A 15675-nucleotide genomic window follows, 5' to 3' on the forward strand; every position below is an offset into this window, starting at 1 on the left:
TCCGAGCAGCCGTTTGCCGTCCTGCTCGCAATATAGCTACTGTTTCGTGACCGTCAGCAGAATATAGACTAGGGAAGCAGACACACGACGACCATAGAAATGGTGTATGGCTTCATGCCACCTGTTTCCAGCGTAGGGCTGAGCAGCTGCATCTGCCGAGGCCCGTTAGCTCAGTTGGTTAGAGCGTCGTGCTAATAACGCGAAGGTCGTGGGTTCGATCCCCCCACGGGCCACTACTCTTTTACTACTACGAAAAGGCAGCGCCGATTTCAGCTGGCGAGTGTGATGACCAAAAGATCATCACCCTGCGTGGAAGTTGACAGAGGATCCGAACCCGACTCGTCGGGAAGCGCTACAGCATTCACTCGGCAATGGCCATAATATCTTGAATACACTGGTTCTCAACCGATAAAGAGAAAATGAAAGAAAATGTCCGATTGCCGATGCGTAACAACTTTGGCCCTTGTCAGTACTTGGGCGGGTGAGCGCATGGGAACACAGGGCACTATTTGCACTTTTACTTCCTATTTTTGTTTCTCCTTTGTTTTCGGAGCTACAGCCCGATTCGGTCAGGGAGACGCCACCGTGAAATGAAGGGGGCGTGCTGTGTGTCCATCGCCTCGCCTCTCCTTACCTCTCTCAGTCGTTTCTCGTGCTTGTCGTTTTGATAAAGGCCGATTTGAGAGCGTCAGCTCTCGCGTCAGCTGAGCAAAGTCGAGACAAGTCGAGACACGAGACAAGTCGAGACACACTAAGGGCTGGTATGCAGCGAGTAAGAGGGCGAAAAAACAATAATTTAAGAGCGCGTGGCAAAAGTACTCATACGCGAAATTAAAAGCCTGCTGCGGTGGCCGGGAATCGAACGCGGATCAACTGCTTGGAAGGCAACTATGCTGACCATTACACCACCACCGCACAAGCGAGCGCCGCGCGTCCGCGCTGTGTCGGCTTCCCGCCAGTCGGCAGCGGCCGAAGGTGATCGTACCTGGCAGGCGCATTTCGAGGCAGGCTAGGGGAGCACATCCAGACGCATTCGGACAGCGTATCCGCGCACATTTCGCATCCTTTGGCAAGAGTTGGGCGCCGGCGACGCAAGAGTACGCAGAGGACCGCGTTCTGGCGGCATTTTTAAGCAGTGCAGTGCAGGATTCAGCGTCTGCAGCATCTTTCCCACAGAATGCTACGGCGCTTGACGGCAGTCCCACTTTCCCTTGAGACATCTGCTCGGGAAGCAGCGTCAAGTTACCGCTGGCCCCAGCATCGGTGGTTCAGTGGTAGAATGCTCGCCTGCCACGCGGGCGGCCCGGGTTCGATTCCCGGCCGATGCATCATTTTGCTTTTCCCGCGATGATGCTGCCGCGTGGCTTGAGCGCTTGAGATGCACGATCCACAAGAATGTGTAGCTGGATTTCCCTTGAGAAGGACCGAGAACGCAGCACTCGCGGGTCCCCACTAGGACGTCGCATCATGTTCTACAGACTAGCGTCGGCCTGGCCTCACAAGTTGCTGGGTCCGGGTGCCTCCGAGGCTCTGAACTTTAACGACAAGGAGTGCTGCCTATCGTTGCAACAGCTGCAGCAGCACCGCAATCAACTGGGCCGGCAGTGCACGTGTAGCAACAGAACACGTTATCCAGGAAGTACAGTGTCTCTACGTCTAATATTGGGTACGGTATTTACCCAGTTTCCAGGACAAGCGGTGCACCCGTGCCTCGGTAGCGCAGTAGGCAGCGCGTAAGTCTCATAATCTTAAGGTCGTGAGTTCGATCCTCACCCGGGGCATTTAATTTTCTGTGACTGATGGTGGTGCTGTTGCTAGGGCGCCAACGTATTTCTTGTTTGTTATCCACAACGTTTCAACGCTTCAGCGGGAAAATGTTTACTTCCTGTTATTGCTACTTACAGCTTCCCTTTTCCTCTTCTCCCAGCAGAGCATGAAGCCAAAAGCATTGCTCTGCGGCGTTTGAGGTGCGCGCCTTGCCAGTCAGTATGTGCAAAGATGCTCGCAAAGAGAGAGGGGCGCCGACGCGGCACTCGACACGAAATGCGCCAAGCGACCGTACGAACGGTCGAACGAAACGTCCACATCCGGTGTGGTCTAGTGGCTAGGATACCTGGCTTTCACCCAGGAGGCCCGGGTTCGATTCCCGGTACCGGAACGGAATTTTTTTCCACACGAATCGTGGCAAGTTTGAGCTGTCCGAGCAGCCGTTTGCCGTCCTGCTCGCAATATAGCTACTGTTTCGTGACCGTCAGCAGAATATAGACTAGGGAAGCAGACACACGACGACCATAGAAATGGTGTATGGCTTCATGCCACCTGTTTCCAGCGTAGGGCTGAGCAGCTGCATCTGCCGAGGCCCGTTAGCTCAGTTGGTTAGAGCGTCGTGCTAATAACGCGAAGGTCGTGGGTTCGATCCCCCCACGGGCCACTACTCTTTTACTACTACGAAAAGGCAGCGCCGATTTCAGCTGGCGAGTGTGATGACCAAAAGATCATCACCCTGCGTGGAAGTTGACAGAGGATCCGAACCCGACTCGTCGGGAAGCGCTACAGCATTCACTCGGCAATGGCCATAATATCTTGAATACACTGGTTCTCAACCGATAAAGAGAAAATGAAAGAAAATGTCCGATTGCCGATGCGTAACAACTTTGGCCCTTGTCAGTACTTGGGCGGGTGAGCGCATGGGAACACAGGGCACTATTTGCACTTTTACTTCCTATTTTTGTTTCTCCTTTGTTTTCGGAGCTACAGCCCGATTCGGTCAGGGAGACGCCACCGTGAAATGAAGGGGGCGTGCTGTGTGTCCATCGCCTCGCCTCTCCTTACCTCTCTCAGTCGTTTCTCGTGCTTGTCGTTTTGATAAAGGCCGATTTGAGAGCGTCAGCTCTCGCGTCAGCTGAGCAAAGTCGAGACAAGTCGAGACACGAGACAAGTCGAGACACACTAAGGGCTGGTATGCAGCGAGTAAGAGGGCGAAAAAACAATAATTTAAGAGCGCGTGGCAAAAGTACTCATACGCGAAATTAAAAGCCTGCTGCGGTGGCCGGGAATCGAACGCGGATCAACTGCTTGGAAGGCAACTATGCTGACCATTACACCACCACCGCACAAGCGAGCGCCGCGCGTCCGCGCTGTGTCGGCTTCCCGCCAGTCGGCAGCGGCCGAAGGTGATCGTACCTGGCAGGCGCATTTCGAGGCAGGCTAGGGGAGCACATCCAGACGCATTCGGACAGCGTATCCGCGCACATTTCGCATCCTTTGGCAAGAGTTGGGCGCCGGCGACGCAAGAGTACGCAGAGGACCGCGTTCTGGCGGCATTTTTAAGCAGTGCAGTGCAGGATTCAGCGTCTGCAGCATCTTTCCCACAGAATGCTACGGCGCTTGACGGCAGTCCCACTTTCCCTTGAGACATCTGCTCGGGAAGCAGCGTCAAGTTACCGCTGGCCCCAGCATCGGTGGTTCAGTGGTAGAATGCTCGCCTGCCACGCGGGCGGCCCGGGTTCGATTCCCGGCCGATGCATCATTTTGCTTTTCCCGCGATGATGCTGCCGCGTGGCTTGAGCGCTTGAGATGCACGATCCACAAGAATGTGTAGCTGGATTTCCCTTGAGAAGGACCGAGAACGCAGCACTCGCGGGTCCCCACTAGGACGCTCGCATCATGTTCTACAGACTAGCGTCGGCCTGGCCTCACAAGTTGCTGGGTCCGGGTGCCTCCGAGGCTCTGAACTTTAACGACAAGGAGTGCTGCCTATCGTTGCAACAGCTGCAGCAGCACCGCAATCAACTGGGCCGGCAGTGCACGTGTAGCAACAGAACACGTTATCCAGGAAGTACAGTGTCTCTACGTCTAATATTGGGTACGGTATTTACCCAGTTTCCAGGACAAGCGGTGCACCCGTGCCTCGGTAGCGCAGTAGGCAGCGCGTAAGTCTCATAATCTTAAGGTCGTGAGTTCGATCCTCACCCGGGGCATTTAATTTTCTGTGACTGATGGTGGTGCTGTTGCTAGGGCGCCAACGTATTTCTTGTTTGTTATCCACAACGTTTCAACGCTTCAGCGGGAAAATGTTTACTTCCTGTTATTGCTACTTACAGCTTCCCTTTTCCTCTTCTCCCAGCAGAGCATGAAGCCAAAAGCATTGCTCTGCGGCGTTTGAGGTGCGCGCCTTGCCAGTCAGTATGTGCAAAGATGCTCGCAAAGAGAGAGGGGCGCCGACGCGGCACTCGACACGAAATGCGCCAAGCGACCGTACGAACGGTCGAACGAAACGTCCACATCCGGTGTGGTCCAGTGGCTAGGATACCTGGCTTTCACCCAGGAGGCCCGGGTTCGATTCCCGGTACCGGAACGGAATTTTTTCCACACGAATCGTGGCAAGTTTGAGCTGTCCGAGCAGCCGTTTGCCGTCCTGCTCGCAATATAGCTACTGTTTCGTGACCGTCAGCAGAATATAGACTAGGGAAGCAGACACACGACGACCATAGAAATGGTGTATGGCTTCATGCCACCTGTTTCCAGCGTAGGGCTGAGCAGCTGCATCTGCCGAGGCCCGTTAGCTCAGTTGGTTAGAGCGTCGTGCTAATAACGCGAAGGTCGTGGGTTCGATCCCCCCACGGGCCACTACTCTTTTACTACTACGAAAAGGCAGCGCCGATTTCAGCTGGCGAGTGTGATGACCAAAAGATCATCACCCTGCGTGGAAGTTGACAGAGGATCCGAACCCGACTCGTCGGGAAGCGCTACAGCATTCACTCGGCAATGGCCATAATATCTTGAATACACTGGTTCTCAACCGATAAAGAGAAAATGAAAGAAAATGTCCGATTGCCGATGCGTAACAACTTTGGCCCTTGTCAGTACTTGGGCGGGTGAGCGCATGGGAACACAGGGCACTATTTGCACTTTTACTTCCTATTTTTGTTTCTCCTTTGTTTTCGGAGCTACAGCCCGATTCGGTCAGGGAGACGCCACCGTGAAATGAAGGGGGCGTGCTGTGTGTCCATCGCCTCGCCTCTCCTTACCTCTCTCAGTCGTTTCTCGTGCTTGTCGTTTTGATAAAGGCCGATTTGAGAGCGTCAGCTCTCGCGTCAGCTGAGCAAAGTCGAGACAAGTCGAGACACGAGACAAGTCGAGACACACTAAGGGCTGGTATGCAGCGAGTAAGAGGGCGAAAAAACAATAATTTAAGAGCGCGTGGCAAAAGTACTCATACGCGAAATTAAAAGCCTGCTGCGGTGGCCGGGAATCGAACGCGGATCAACTGCTTGGAAGGCAACTATGCTGACCATTACACCACCACCGCACAAGCGAGCGCCGCGCGTCCGCGCTGTGTCGGCTTCCCGCCAGTCGGCAGCGGCCGAAGGTGATCGTACCTGGCAGGCGCATTTCGAGGCAGGCTAGGGGAGCACATCCAGACGCATTCGGACAGCGTATCCGCGCACATTTCGCATCCTTTGGCAAGAGTTGGGCGCCGGCGACGCAAGAGTACGCAGAGGACCGCGTTCTGGCGGCATTTTTAAGCAGTGCAGTGCAGGATTCAGCGTCTGCAGCATCTTTCCCACAGAATGCTACGGCGCTTGACGGCAGTCCCACTTTCCCTTGAGACATCTGCTCGGGAAGCAGCGTCAAGTTACCGCTGGCCCCAGCATCGGTGGTTCAGTGGTAGAATGCTCGCCTGCCACGCGGGCGGCCCGGGTTCGATTCCCGGCCGATGCATCATTTTGCTTTTCCCGCGATGATGCTGCCGCGTGGCTTGAGCGCTTGAGATGCACGATCCACAAGAATGTGTAGCTGGATTTCCCTTGAGAAGGACCGAGAACGCAGCACTCGCGGGTCCCCACTAGGACGCTCGCATCATGTTCTACAGACTAGCGTCGGCCTGGCCTCACAAGTTGCTGGGTCCGGGTGCCTCCGAGGCTCTGAACTTTAACGACAAGGAGTGCTGCCTATCGTTGCAACAGCTGCAGCAGCACCGCAATCAACTGGGCCGGCAGTGCACGTGTAGCAACAGAACACGTTATCCAGGAAGTACAGTGTCTCTACGTCTAATATTGGGTACGGTATTTACCCAGTTTCCAGGACAAGCGGTGCACCCGTGCCTCGGTAGCGCAGTAGGCAGCGCGTAAGTCTCATAATCTTAAGGTCGTGAGTTCGATCCTCACCCGGGGCATTTAATTTTCTGTGACTGATGGTGGTGCTGTTGCTAGGGCGCCAACGTATTTCTTGTTTGTTATCCACAACGTTTCAACGCTTCAGCGGGAAAATGTTTACTTCCTGTTATTGCTACTTACAGCTTCCCTTTTCCTCTTCTCCCAGCAGAGCATGAAGCCAAAAGCATTGCTCTGCGGCGTTTGAGGTGCGCGCCTTGCCAGTCAGTATGTGCAAAGATGCTCGCAAAGAGAGAGGGGCGCCGACGCGGCACTCGACACGAAATGCGCCAAGCGACCGTACGAACGGTCGAACGAAACGTCCACATCCGGTGTGGTCTAGTGGCTAGGATACCTGGCTTTCACCCAGGAGGCCCGGGTTCGATTCCCGGTACCGGAACGGAATTTTTTCCACACGAATCGTGGCAAGTTTGAGCTGTCCGAGCAGCCGTTTGCCGTCCTGCTCGCAATATAGCTACTGTTTCGTGACCGTCAGCAGAATATAGACTAGGGAAGCAGACACACGACGACCATAGAAATGGTGTATGGCTTCATGCCACCTGTTTCCAGCGTAGGGCTGAGCAGCTGCATCTGCCGAGGCCCGTTAGCTCAGTTGGTTAGAGCGTCGTGCTAATAACGCGAAGGTCGTGGGTTCGATCCCCCCACGGGCCACTACTCTTTTACTACTACGAAAAGGCAGCGCCGATTTCAGCTGGCGAGTGTGATGACCAAAAGATCATCACCCTGCGTGGAAGTTGACAGAGGATCCGAACCCGACTCGTCGGGAAGCGCTACAGCATTCACTCGGCAATGGCCATAATATCTTGAATACACTGGTTCTCAACCGATAAAGAGAAAATGAAAGAAAATGTCCGATTGCCGATGCGTAACAACTTTGGCCCTTGTCAGTACTTGGGCGGGTGAGCGCATGGGAACACAGGGCACTATTTGCACTTTTACTTCCTATTTTTGTTTCTCCTTTGTTTTCGGAGCTACAGCCCGATTCGGTCAGGGAGACGCCACCGTGAAATGAAGGGGGCGTGCTGTGTGTCCATCGCCTCGCCTCTCCTTACCTCTCTCAGTCGTTTCTCGTGCTTGTCGTTTTGATAAAGGCCGATTTGAGAGCGTCAGCTCTCGCGTCAGCTGAGCAAAGTCGAGACAAGTCGAGACACGAGACAAGTCGAGACACACTAAGGGCTGGTATGCAGCGAGTAAGAGGGCGAAAAAACAATAATTTAAGAGCGCGTGGCAAAAGTACTCATACGCGAAATTAAAAGCCTGCTGCGGTGGCCGGGAATCGAACGCGGATCAACTGCTTGGAAGGCAACTATGCTGACCATTACACCACCACCGCACAAGCGAGCGCCGCGCGTCCGCGCTGTGTCGGCTTCCCGCCAGTCGGCAGCGGCCGAAGGTGATCGTACCTGGCAGGCGCATTTCGAGGCAGGCTAGGGGAGCACATCCAGACGCATTCGGACAGCGTATCCGCGCACATTTCGCATCCTTTGGCAAGAGTTGGGCGCCGGCGACGCAAGAGTACGCAGAGGACCGCGTTCTGGCGGCATTTTTAAGCAGTGCAGTGCAGGATTCAGCGTCTGCAGCATCTTTCCCACAGAATGCTACGGCGCTTGACGGCAGTCCCACTTTCCCTTGAGACATCTGCTCGGGAAGCAGCGTCAAGTTACCGCTGGCCCCAGCATCGGTGGTTCAGTGGTAGAATGCTCGCCTGCCACGCGGGCGGCCCGGGTTCGATTCCCGGCCGATGCATCATTTTGCTTTTCCCGCGATGATGCTGCCGCGTGGCTTGAGCGCTTGAGATGCACGATCCACAAGAATGTGTAGCTGGATTTCCCTTGAGAAGGACCGAGAACGCAGCACTCGCGGGTCCCCACTAGGACGCTCGCATCATGTTCTACAGACTAGCGTCGGCCTGGCCTCACAAGTTGCTGGGTCCGGGTGCCTCCGAGGCTCTGAACTTTAACGACAAGGAGTGCTGCCTATCGTTGCAACAGCTGCAGCAGCACCGCAATCAACTGGGCCGGCAGTGCACGTGTAGCAACAGAACACGTTATCCAGGAAGTACAGTGTCTCTACGTCTAATATTGGGTACGGTATTTACCCAGTTTCCAGGACAAGCGGTGCACCCGTGCCTCGGTAGCGCAGTAGGCAGCGCGTAAGTCTCATAATCTTAAGGTCGTGAGTTCGATCCTCACCCGGGGCATTTAATTTTCTGTGACTGATGGTGGTGCTGTTGCTAGGGCGCCAACGTATTTCTTGTTTGTTATCCACAACGTTTCAACGCTTCAGCGGGAAAATGTTTACTTCCTGTTATTGCTACTTACAGCTTCCCTTTTCCTCTTCTCCCAGCAGAGCATGAAGCCAAAAGCATTGCTCTGCGGCGTTTGAGGTGCGCGCCTTGCCAGTCAGTATGTGCAAAGATGCTCGCAAAGAGAGAGGGGCGCCGACGCGGCACTCGACACGAAATGCGCCAAGCGACCGTACGAACGGTCGAACGAAACGTCCACATCCGGTGTGGTCTAGTGGCTAGGATACCTGGCTTTCACCCAGGAGGCCCGGGTTCGATTCCCGGTACCGGAACGGAATTTTTTCCACACGAATCGTGGCAAGTTTGAGCTGTCCGAGCAGCCGTTTGCCGTCCTGCTCGCAATATAGCTACTGTTTCGTGACCGTCAGCAGAATATAGACTAGGGAAGCAGACACACGACGACCATAGAAATGGTGTATGGCTTCATGCCACCTGTTTCCAGCGTAGGGCTGAGCAGCTGCATCTGCCGAGGCCCGTTAGCTCAGTTGGTTAGAGCGTCGTGCTAATAACGCGAAGGTCGTGGGTTCGATCCCCCCACGGGCCACTGCTCTTTTACTACTACGAAAAGGCAGCGCCGATTTCAGCTGGCGAGTGTGATGACCAAAAGATCATCACCCTGCGTGGAAGTTGACAGAGGATCCGAACCCGACTCGTCGGGAAGCGCTACAGCATTCACTCGGCAATGGCCATAATATCTTGAATACACTGGTTCTCAACCGATAAAGAGAAAATGAAAGAAAATGTCCGATTGCCGATGCGTAACAACTTTGGCCCTTGTCAGTACTTGGGCGGGTGAGCGCATGGGAACACAGGGCACTATTTGCACTTTTACTTCCTATTTTTGTTTCTCCTTTGTTTTCGGAGCTACAGCCCGATTCGGTCAGGGAGACGCCACCGTGAAATGAAGGGGGCGTGCTGTGTGTCCATCGCCTCGCCTCTCCTTACCTCTCTCAGTCGTTTCTCGTGCTTGTCGTTTTGATAAAGGCCGATTTGAGAGCGTCAGCTCTCGCGTCAGCTGAGCAAAGTCGAGACAAGTCGAGACACGAGACAAGTCGAGACACACTAAGGGCTGGTATGCAGCGAGTAAGAGGGCGAAAAAACAATAATTTAAGAGCGCGTGGCAAAAGTACTCATACGCGAAATTAAAAGCCTGCTGCGGTGGCCGGGAATCGAACGCGGATCAACTGCTTGGAAGGCAACTATGCTGACCATTACACCACCACCGCACAAGCGAGCGCCGCGCGTCCGCGCTGTGTCGGCTTCCCGCCAGTCGGCAGCGGCCGAAGGTGATCGTACCTGGCAGGCGCATTTCGAGGCAGGCTAGGGGAGCACATCCAGACGCATTCGGACAGCGTATCCGCGCACATTTCGCATCCTTTGGCAAGAGTTGGGCGCCGGCGACGCAAGAGTACGCAGAGGACCGCGTTCTGGCGGCATTTTTAAGCAGTGCAGTGCAGGATTCAGCGTCTGCAGCATCTTTCCCACAGAATGCTACGGCGCTTGACGGCAGTCCCACTTTCCCTTGAGACATCTGCTCGGGAAGCAGCGTCAAGTTACCGCTGGCCCCAGCATCGGTGGTTCAGTGGTAGAATGCTCGCCTGCCACGCGGGCGGCCCGGGTTCGATTCCCGGCCGATGCATCATTTTGCTTTTCCCGCGATGATGCTGCCGCGTGGCTTGAGCGCTTGAGATGCACGATCCACAAGAATGTGTAGCTGGATTTCCCTTGAGAAGGACCGAGAACGCAGCACTCGCGGGTCCCCACTAGGACGCTCGCATCATGTTCTACAGACTAGCGTCGGCCTGGCCTCACAAGTTGCTGGGTCCGGGTGCCTCCGAGGCTCTGAACTTTAACGACAAGGAGTGCTGCCTATCGTTGCAACAGCTGCAGCAGCACCGCAATCAACTGGGCCGGCAGTGCACGTGTAGCAACAGAACACGTTATCCAGGAAGTACAGTGTCTCTACGTCTAATATTGGGTACGGTATTTACCCAGTTTCCAGGACAAGCGGTGCACCCGTGCCTCGGTAGCGCAGTAGGCAGCGCGTAAGTCTCATAATCTTAAGGTCGTGAGTTCGATCCTCACCCGGGGCATTTAATTTTCTGTGACTGATGGTGGTGCTGTTGCTAGGGCGCCAACGTATTTCTTGTTTGTTATCCACAACGTTTCAACGCTTCAGCGGGAAAATGTTTACTTCCTGTTATTGCTACTTACAGCTTCCCTTTTCCTCTTCTCCCAGCAGAGCATGAAGCCAAAAGCATTGCTCTGCGGCGTTTGAGGTGCGCGCCTTGCCAGTCAGTATGTGCAAAGATGCTCGCAAAGAGAGAGGGGCGCCGACGCGGCACTCGACACGAAATGCGCCAAGCGACCGTACGAACGGTCGAACGAAACGTCCACATCCGGTGTGGTCTAGTGGCTAGGATACCTGGCTTTCACCCAGGAGGCCCGGGTTCGATTCCCGGTACCGGAACGGAATTTTTTCCACACGAATCGTGGCAAGTTTGAGCTGTCCGAGCAGCCGTTTGCCGTCCTGCTCGCAATATAGCTACTGTTTCGTGACCGTCAGCAGAATATAGACTAGGGAAGCAGACACACGACGACCATAGAAATGGTGTATGGCTTCATGCCACCTGTTTCCAGCGTAGGGCTGAGCAGCTGCATCTGCCGAGGCCCGTTAGCTCAGTTGGTTAGAGCGTCGTGCTAATAACGCGAAGGTCGTGGGTTCGATCCCCCCACGGGCCACTACTCTTTTACTACTACGAAAAGGCAGCGCCGATTTCAGCTGGCGAGTGTGATGACCAAAAGATCATCACCCTGCGTGGAAGTTGACAGAGGATCCGAACCCGACTCGTCGGGAAGCGCTACAGCATTCACTCGGCAATGGCCATAATATCTTGAATACACTGGTTCTCAACCGATAAAGAGAAAATGAAAGAAAATGTCCGATTGCCGATGCGTAACAACTTTGGCCCTTGTCAGTACTTGGGCGGGTGAGCGCATGGGAACACAGGGCACTATTTGCACTTTTACTTCCTATTTTTGTTTCTCCTTTGTTTTCGGAGCTACAGCCCGATTCGGTCAGGGAGACGCCACCGTGAAATGAAGGGGGCGTGCTGTGTGTCCATCGCCTCGCCTCTCCTTACCTCTCTCAGTCGTTTCTCGTGCTTGTCGTTTTGATAAAGGCCGATTTGAGAGCGTCAGCTCTCGCGTCAGCTGAGCAAAGTCGAGACAAGTCGAGACACGAGACAAGTCGAGACACACTAAGGGCTGGTATGCAGCGAGTAAGAGGGCGAAAAAACAATAATTTAAGAGCGCGTGGCAAAAGTACTCATACGCGAAATTAAAAGCCTGCTGCGGTGGCCGGGAATCGAACGCGGATCAACTGCTTGGAAGGCAACTATGCTGACCATTACACCACCACCGCACAAGCGAGCGCCGCGCGTCCGCGCTGTGTCGGCTTCCCGCCAGTCGGCAGCGGCCGAAGGTGATCGTACCTGGCAGGCGCATTTCGAGGCAGGCTAGGGGAGCACATCCAGACGCATTCGGACAGCGTATCCGCGCACATTTCGCATCCTTTGGCAAGAGTTGGGCGCCGGCGACGCAAGAGTACGCAGAGGACCGCGTTCTGGCGGCATTTTTAAGCAGTGCAGTGCAGGATTCAGCGTCTGCAGCATCTTTCCCACAGAATGCTACGGCGCTTGACGGCAGTCCCACTTTCCCTTGAGACATCTGCTCGGGAAGCAGCGTCAAGTTACCGCTGGCCCCAGCATCGGTGGTTCAGTGGTAGAATGCTCGCCTGCCACGCGGGCGGCCCGGGTTCGATTCCCGGCCGATGCATCATTTTGCTTTTCCCGCGATGATGCTGCCGCGTGGCTTGAGCGCTTGAGATGCACGATCCACAAGAATGTGTAGCTGGATTTCCCTTGAGAAGGACCGAGAACGCAGCACTCGCGGGTCCCCACTAGGACGCTCGCATCATGTTCTACAGACTAGCGTCGGCCTGGCCTCACAAGTTGCTGGGTCCGGGTGCCTCCGAGGCTCTGAACTTTAACGACAAGGAGTGCTGCCTATCGTTGCAACAGCTGCAGCAGCACCGCAATCAACTGGGCCGGCAGTGCACGTGTAGCAACAGAACACGTTATCCAGGAAGTACAGTGTCTCTACGTCTAATATTGGGTACGGTATTTACCCAGTTTCCAGGACAAGCGGTGCACCCGTGCCTCGGTAGCGCAGTAGGCAGCGCGTAAGTCTCATAATCTTAAGGTCGTGAGTTCGATCCTCACCCGGGGCATTTAATTTTCTGTGACTGATGGTGGTGCTGTTGCTAGGGCGCCAACGTATTTCTTGTTTGTTATCCACAACGTTTCAACGCTTCAGCGGGAAAATGTTTACTTCCTGTTATTGCTACTTACAGCTTCCCTTTTCCTCTTCTCCCAGCAGAGCATGAAGCCAAAAGCATTGCTCTGCGGCGTTTGAGGTGCGCGCCTTGCCAGTCAGTATGTGCAAAGATGCTCGCAAAGAGAGAGGGGCGCCGACGCGGCACTCGACACGAAATGCGCCAAGCGACCGTACGAACGGTCGAACGAAACGTCCACATCCGGTGTGGTCTAGTGGCTAGGATACCTGGCTTTCACCCAGGAGGCCCGGGTTCGATTCCCGGTACCGGAACGGAATTTTTTCCACACGAATCGTGGCAAGTTTGAGCTGTCCGAGCAGCCGTTTGCCGTCCTGCTCGCAATATAGCTACTGTTTCGTGACCGTCAGCAGAATATAGACTAGGGAAGCAGACACACGACGACCATAGAAATGGTGTATGGCTTCATGCCACCTGTTTCCAGCGTAGGGCTGAGCAGCTGCATCTGCCGAGGCCCGTTAGCTCAGTTGGTTAGAGCGTCGTGCTAATAACGCGAAGGTCGTGGGTTCGATCCCCCCACGGGCCACTACTCTTTTACTACTACGAAAAGGCAGCGCCGATTTCAGCTGGCGAGTGTGATGACCAAAAGATCATCACCCTGCGTGGAAGTTGACAGAGGATCCGAACCCGACTCGTCGGGAAGCGCTACAGCATTCACTCGGCAATGGCCATAATATCTTGAATACACTGGTTCTCAACCGATAAAGAGAAAATGAAAGAAAATGTCCGATTGCCGATGCGTAACAACTTTGGCCCTTGTCAGTACTTGGGCGGGTGAGCGCATGGGAACACAGGGCACTATTTGCACTTTTACTTCCTATTTTTGTTTCTCCTTTGTTTTCGGAGCTACAGCCCGATTCGGTCAGGGAGACGCCACCGTGAAATGAAGGGGGCGTGCTGTGTGTCCATCGCCTCGCCTCTCCTTACCTCTCTCAGTCGTTTCTCGTGCTTGTCGTTTTGATAAAGGCCGATTTGAGAGCGTCAGCTCTCGCGTCAGCTGAGCAAAGTCGAGACAAGTCGAGACACGAGACAAGTCGAGACACACTAAGGGCTGGTATGCAGCGAGTAAGAGGGCGAAAAAACAATAATTTAAGAGCGCGTGGCAAAAGTACTCATACGCGAAATTAAAAGCCTGCTGCGGTGGCCGGGAATCGAACGCGGATCAACTGCTTGGAAGGCAACTATGCTGACCATTACACCACCACCGCACAAGCGAGCGCCGCGCGTCCGCGCTGTGTCGGCTTCCCGCCAGTCGGCAGCGGCCGAAGGTGATCGTACCTGGCAGGCGCATTTCGAGGCAGGCTAGGGGAGCACATCCAGACGCATTCGGACAGCGTATCCGCGCACATTTCGCATCCTTTGGCAAGAGTTGGGCGCCGGCGACGCAAGAGTACGCAGAGGACCGCGTTCTGGCGGCATTTTTAAGCAGTGCAGTGCAGGATTCAGCGTCTGCAGCATCTTTCCCACAGAATGCTACGGCGCTTGACGGCAGTCCCACTTTCCCTTGAGACATCTGCTCGGGAAGCAGCGTCAAGTTACCGCTGGCCCCAGCATCGGTGGTTCAGTGGTAGAATGCTCGCCTGCCACGCGGGCGGCCCGGGTTCGATTCCCGGCCGATGCATCATTTTGCTTTTCCCGCGATGATGCTGCCGCGTGGCTTGAGCGCTTGAGATGCACGATCCACAAGAATGTGTAGCTGGATTTCCCTTGAGAAGGACCGAGAACGCAGCACTCGCGGGTCCCCACTAGGACGCTCGCATCATGTTCTACAGACTAGCGTCGGCCTGGCCTCACAAGTTGCTGGGTCCGGGTGCCTCCGAGGCTCTGAACTTTAACGACAAGGAGTGCTGCCTATCGTTGCAACAGCTGCAGCAGCACCGCAATCAACTGGGCCGGCAGTGCACGTGTAGCAACAGAACACGTTATCCAGGAAGTACAGTGTCTCTACGTCTAATATTGGGTACGGTATTTACCCAGTTTCCAGGACAAGCGGTGCACCCGTGCCTCGGTAGCGCAGTAGGCAGCGCGTAAGTCTCATAATCTTAAGGTCGTGAGTTCGATCCTCACCCGGGGCATTTAATTTTCTGTGACTGATGGTGGTGCTGTTGCTAGGGCGCCAACGTATTTCTTGTTTGTTATCCACAACGTTTCAACGCTTCAGCGGGAAAATGTTTACTTCCTGTTATTGCTACTTACAGCTTCCCTTTTCCTCTTCTCCCAGCAGAGCATGAAGCCAAAAGCATTGCTCTGCGGCGTTTGAGGTGCGCGCCTTGCCAGTCAGTATGTGCAAAGATGCTCGCAAAGAGAGAGGGGCGCCGACGCGGCACTCGACACGAAATGCGCCAAGCGACCGTACGAACGGTCGAACGAAACGTCCACATCCGGTGTGGTCTAGTGGCTAGGATACCTGGCTTTCACCCAGGAGGCCCGGGTTCGATTCCCGGTACCGGAACGGAATTTTTTCCACACGAATCGTGGCAAGTTTGAGCTGTCCGAGCAGCCGTTTGCCGTCCTGCTCGCAATATAGCTACTGTTTCGTGACCGTCAGCAGAATATAGACTAGGGAAGCAGACACACGACGACCATAGAAATGGTGTATGGCTTCATGCCACCTGTTTCCAGCGTAGGGCTGAGCAGCTGCATCTGCCGAGGCCCGTTAGCTCAGTTGGTTAGAGCGTCGTGCTAATAACGCGAAGGTCGTGGGTTCGATCCCCCCACGGGCCACTACTCTTTTACTACTACGAAAAGGCAGCGCCGATTTCAGCTGGCGAGTGTGATGA

At 54.7% G+C, this 15675-nt stretch overlaps 36 non-coding genes across 36 annotated transcripts; 29 read left to right on the top strand and 7 right to left on the bottom strand.

Annotated features, from left to right (window-relative positions):
- The first annotated feature begins 159 nt into the window (after positions 1–159).
- Positions 160–233, top strand: Trnai-aau. The gene has a single exon. It is a non-coding gene; the product is annotated as a tRNA-Ile (tRNA).
- Positions 234–843: 610 nt separating this feature from the next.
- On the bottom strand, positions 844–915 carry Trnag-ucc. Its single transcript has one exon. It is a non-coding gene; the product is annotated as a tRNA-Gly (tRNA).
- Positions 916–1257: 342 nt separating this feature from the next.
- Trnag-gcc lies at positions 1258–1328 on the top strand. Its single transcript has one exon. It is a non-coding gene; the product is annotated as a tRNA-Gly (tRNA).
- A 380-nt stretch (positions 1329–1708) lies between these two features.
- On the top strand, positions 1709–1781 carry Trnam-cau. Its single transcript has one exon. It is a non-coding gene; the product is annotated as a tRNA-Met (tRNA).
- A 305-nt stretch (positions 1782–2086) lies between these two features.
- On the top strand, positions 2087–2158 carry Trnae-uuc. The gene has a single exon. It is a non-coding gene; the product is annotated as a tRNA-Glu (tRNA).
- A 199-nt stretch (positions 2159–2357) lies between these two features.
- Positions 2358–2431, top strand: Trnai-aau. Its single transcript has one exon. It is a non-coding gene; the product is annotated as a tRNA-Ile (tRNA).
- Positions 2432–3041: 610 nt separating this feature from the next.
- Trnag-ucc lies at positions 3042–3113 on the bottom strand. The gene has a single exon. It is a non-coding gene; the product is annotated as a tRNA-Gly (tRNA).
- A 342-nt stretch (positions 3114–3455) lies between these two features.
- On the top strand, positions 3456–3526 carry Trnag-gcc. The gene has a single exon. It is a non-coding gene; the product is annotated as a tRNA-Gly (tRNA).
- Positions 3527–3907: 381 nt separating this feature from the next.
- Positions 3908–3980, top strand: Trnam-cau. Its single transcript has one exon. It is a non-coding gene; the product is annotated as a tRNA-Met (tRNA).
- A 305-nt stretch (positions 3981–4285) lies between these two features.
- Trnae-uuc lies at positions 4286–4357 on the top strand. The gene has a single exon. It is a non-coding gene; the product is annotated as a tRNA-Glu (tRNA).
- A 198-nt stretch (positions 4358–4555) lies between these two features.
- Positions 4556–4629, top strand: Trnai-aau. Its single transcript has one exon. It is a non-coding gene; the product is annotated as a tRNA-Ile (tRNA).
- A 610-nt stretch (positions 4630–5239) lies between these two features.
- Positions 5240–5311, bottom strand: Trnag-ucc. Its single transcript has one exon. It is a non-coding gene; the product is annotated as a tRNA-Gly (tRNA).
- A 342-nt stretch (positions 5312–5653) lies between these two features.
- On the top strand, positions 5654–5724 carry Trnag-gcc. The gene has a single exon. It is a non-coding gene; the product is annotated as a tRNA-Gly (tRNA).
- Positions 5725–6105: 381 nt separating this feature from the next.
- Trnam-cau lies at positions 6106–6178 on the top strand. Its single transcript has one exon. It is a non-coding gene; the product is annotated as a tRNA-Met (tRNA).
- Positions 6179–6483: 305 nt separating this feature from the next.
- On the top strand, positions 6484–6555 carry Trnae-uuc. Its single transcript has one exon. It is a non-coding gene; the product is annotated as a tRNA-Glu (tRNA).
- A 198-nt stretch (positions 6556–6753) lies between these two features.
- On the top strand, positions 6754–6827 carry Trnai-aau. Its single transcript has one exon. It is a non-coding gene; the product is annotated as a tRNA-Ile (tRNA).
- Positions 6828–7437: 610 nt separating this feature from the next.
- Trnag-ucc lies at positions 7438–7509 on the bottom strand. Its single transcript has one exon. It is a non-coding gene; the product is annotated as a tRNA-Gly (tRNA).
- A 342-nt stretch (positions 7510–7851) lies between these two features.
- On the top strand, positions 7852–7922 carry Trnag-gcc. Its single transcript has one exon. It is a non-coding gene; the product is annotated as a tRNA-Gly (tRNA).
- A 381-nt stretch (positions 7923–8303) lies between these two features.
- On the top strand, positions 8304–8376 carry Trnam-cau. The gene has a single exon. It is a non-coding gene; the product is annotated as a tRNA-Met (tRNA).
- Positions 8377–8681: 305 nt separating this feature from the next.
- On the top strand, positions 8682–8753 carry Trnae-uuc. Its single transcript has one exon. It is a non-coding gene; the product is annotated as a tRNA-Glu (tRNA).
- Positions 8754–8951: 198 nt separating this feature from the next.
- Trnai-aau lies at positions 8952–9025 on the top strand. Its single transcript has one exon. It is a non-coding gene; the product is annotated as a tRNA-Ile (tRNA).
- A 610-nt stretch (positions 9026–9635) lies between these two features.
- Trnag-ucc lies at positions 9636–9707 on the bottom strand. Its single transcript has one exon. It is a non-coding gene; the product is annotated as a tRNA-Gly (tRNA).
- A 342-nt stretch (positions 9708–10049) lies between these two features.
- Positions 10050–10120, top strand: Trnag-gcc. The gene has a single exon. It is a non-coding gene; the product is annotated as a tRNA-Gly (tRNA).
- A 381-nt stretch (positions 10121–10501) lies between these two features.
- Positions 10502–10574, top strand: Trnam-cau. The gene has a single exon. It is a non-coding gene; the product is annotated as a tRNA-Met (tRNA).
- Positions 10575–10879: 305 nt separating this feature from the next.
- Positions 10880–10951, top strand: Trnae-uuc. Its single transcript has one exon. It is a non-coding gene; the product is annotated as a tRNA-Glu (tRNA).
- Positions 10952–11149: 198 nt separating this feature from the next.
- Trnai-aau lies at positions 11150–11223 on the top strand. Its single transcript has one exon. It is a non-coding gene; the product is annotated as a tRNA-Ile (tRNA).
- A 610-nt stretch (positions 11224–11833) lies between these two features.
- Trnag-ucc lies at positions 11834–11905 on the bottom strand. Its single transcript has one exon. It is a non-coding gene; the product is annotated as a tRNA-Gly (tRNA).
- A 342-nt stretch (positions 11906–12247) lies between these two features.
- On the top strand, positions 12248–12318 carry Trnag-gcc. Its single transcript has one exon. It is a non-coding gene; the product is annotated as a tRNA-Gly (tRNA).
- Positions 12319–12699: 381 nt separating this feature from the next.
- Positions 12700–12772, top strand: Trnam-cau. The gene has a single exon. It is a non-coding gene; the product is annotated as a tRNA-Met (tRNA).
- A 305-nt stretch (positions 12773–13077) lies between these two features.
- Positions 13078–13149, top strand: Trnae-uuc. The gene has a single exon. It is a non-coding gene; the product is annotated as a tRNA-Glu (tRNA).
- A 198-nt stretch (positions 13150–13347) lies between these two features.
- On the top strand, positions 13348–13421 carry Trnai-aau. Its single transcript has one exon. It is a non-coding gene; the product is annotated as a tRNA-Ile (tRNA).
- A 610-nt stretch (positions 13422–14031) lies between these two features.
- Positions 14032–14103, bottom strand: Trnag-ucc. Its single transcript has one exon. It is a non-coding gene; the product is annotated as a tRNA-Gly (tRNA).
- Positions 14104–14445: 342 nt separating this feature from the next.
- Positions 14446–14516, top strand: Trnag-gcc. Its single transcript has one exon. It is a non-coding gene; the product is annotated as a tRNA-Gly (tRNA).
- Positions 14517–14897: 381 nt separating this feature from the next.
- Trnam-cau lies at positions 14898–14970 on the top strand. The gene has a single exon. It is a non-coding gene; the product is annotated as a tRNA-Met (tRNA).
- Positions 14971–15275: 305 nt separating this feature from the next.
- Trnae-uuc lies at positions 15276–15347 on the top strand. The gene has a single exon. It is a non-coding gene; the product is annotated as a tRNA-Glu (tRNA).
- Positions 15348–15545: 198 nt separating this feature from the next.
- Positions 15546–15619, top strand: Trnai-aau. Its single transcript has one exon. It is a non-coding gene; the product is annotated as a tRNA-Ile (tRNA).
- Positions 15620–15675: the final 56 nt, after the last annotated feature.

Source organism: Schistocerca piceifrons, unplaced genomic scaffold (genome assembly GCF_021461385.2).
Source record: "Schistocerca piceifrons isolate TAMUIC-IGC-003096 unplaced genomic scaffold, iqSchPice1.1 HiC_scaffold_529, whole genome shotgun sequence".
In the NCBI taxonomy this organism is placed as follows: domain Eukaryota; kingdom Metazoa; phylum Arthropoda; class Insecta; order Orthoptera; family Acrididae; genus Schistocerca; species Schistocerca piceifrons.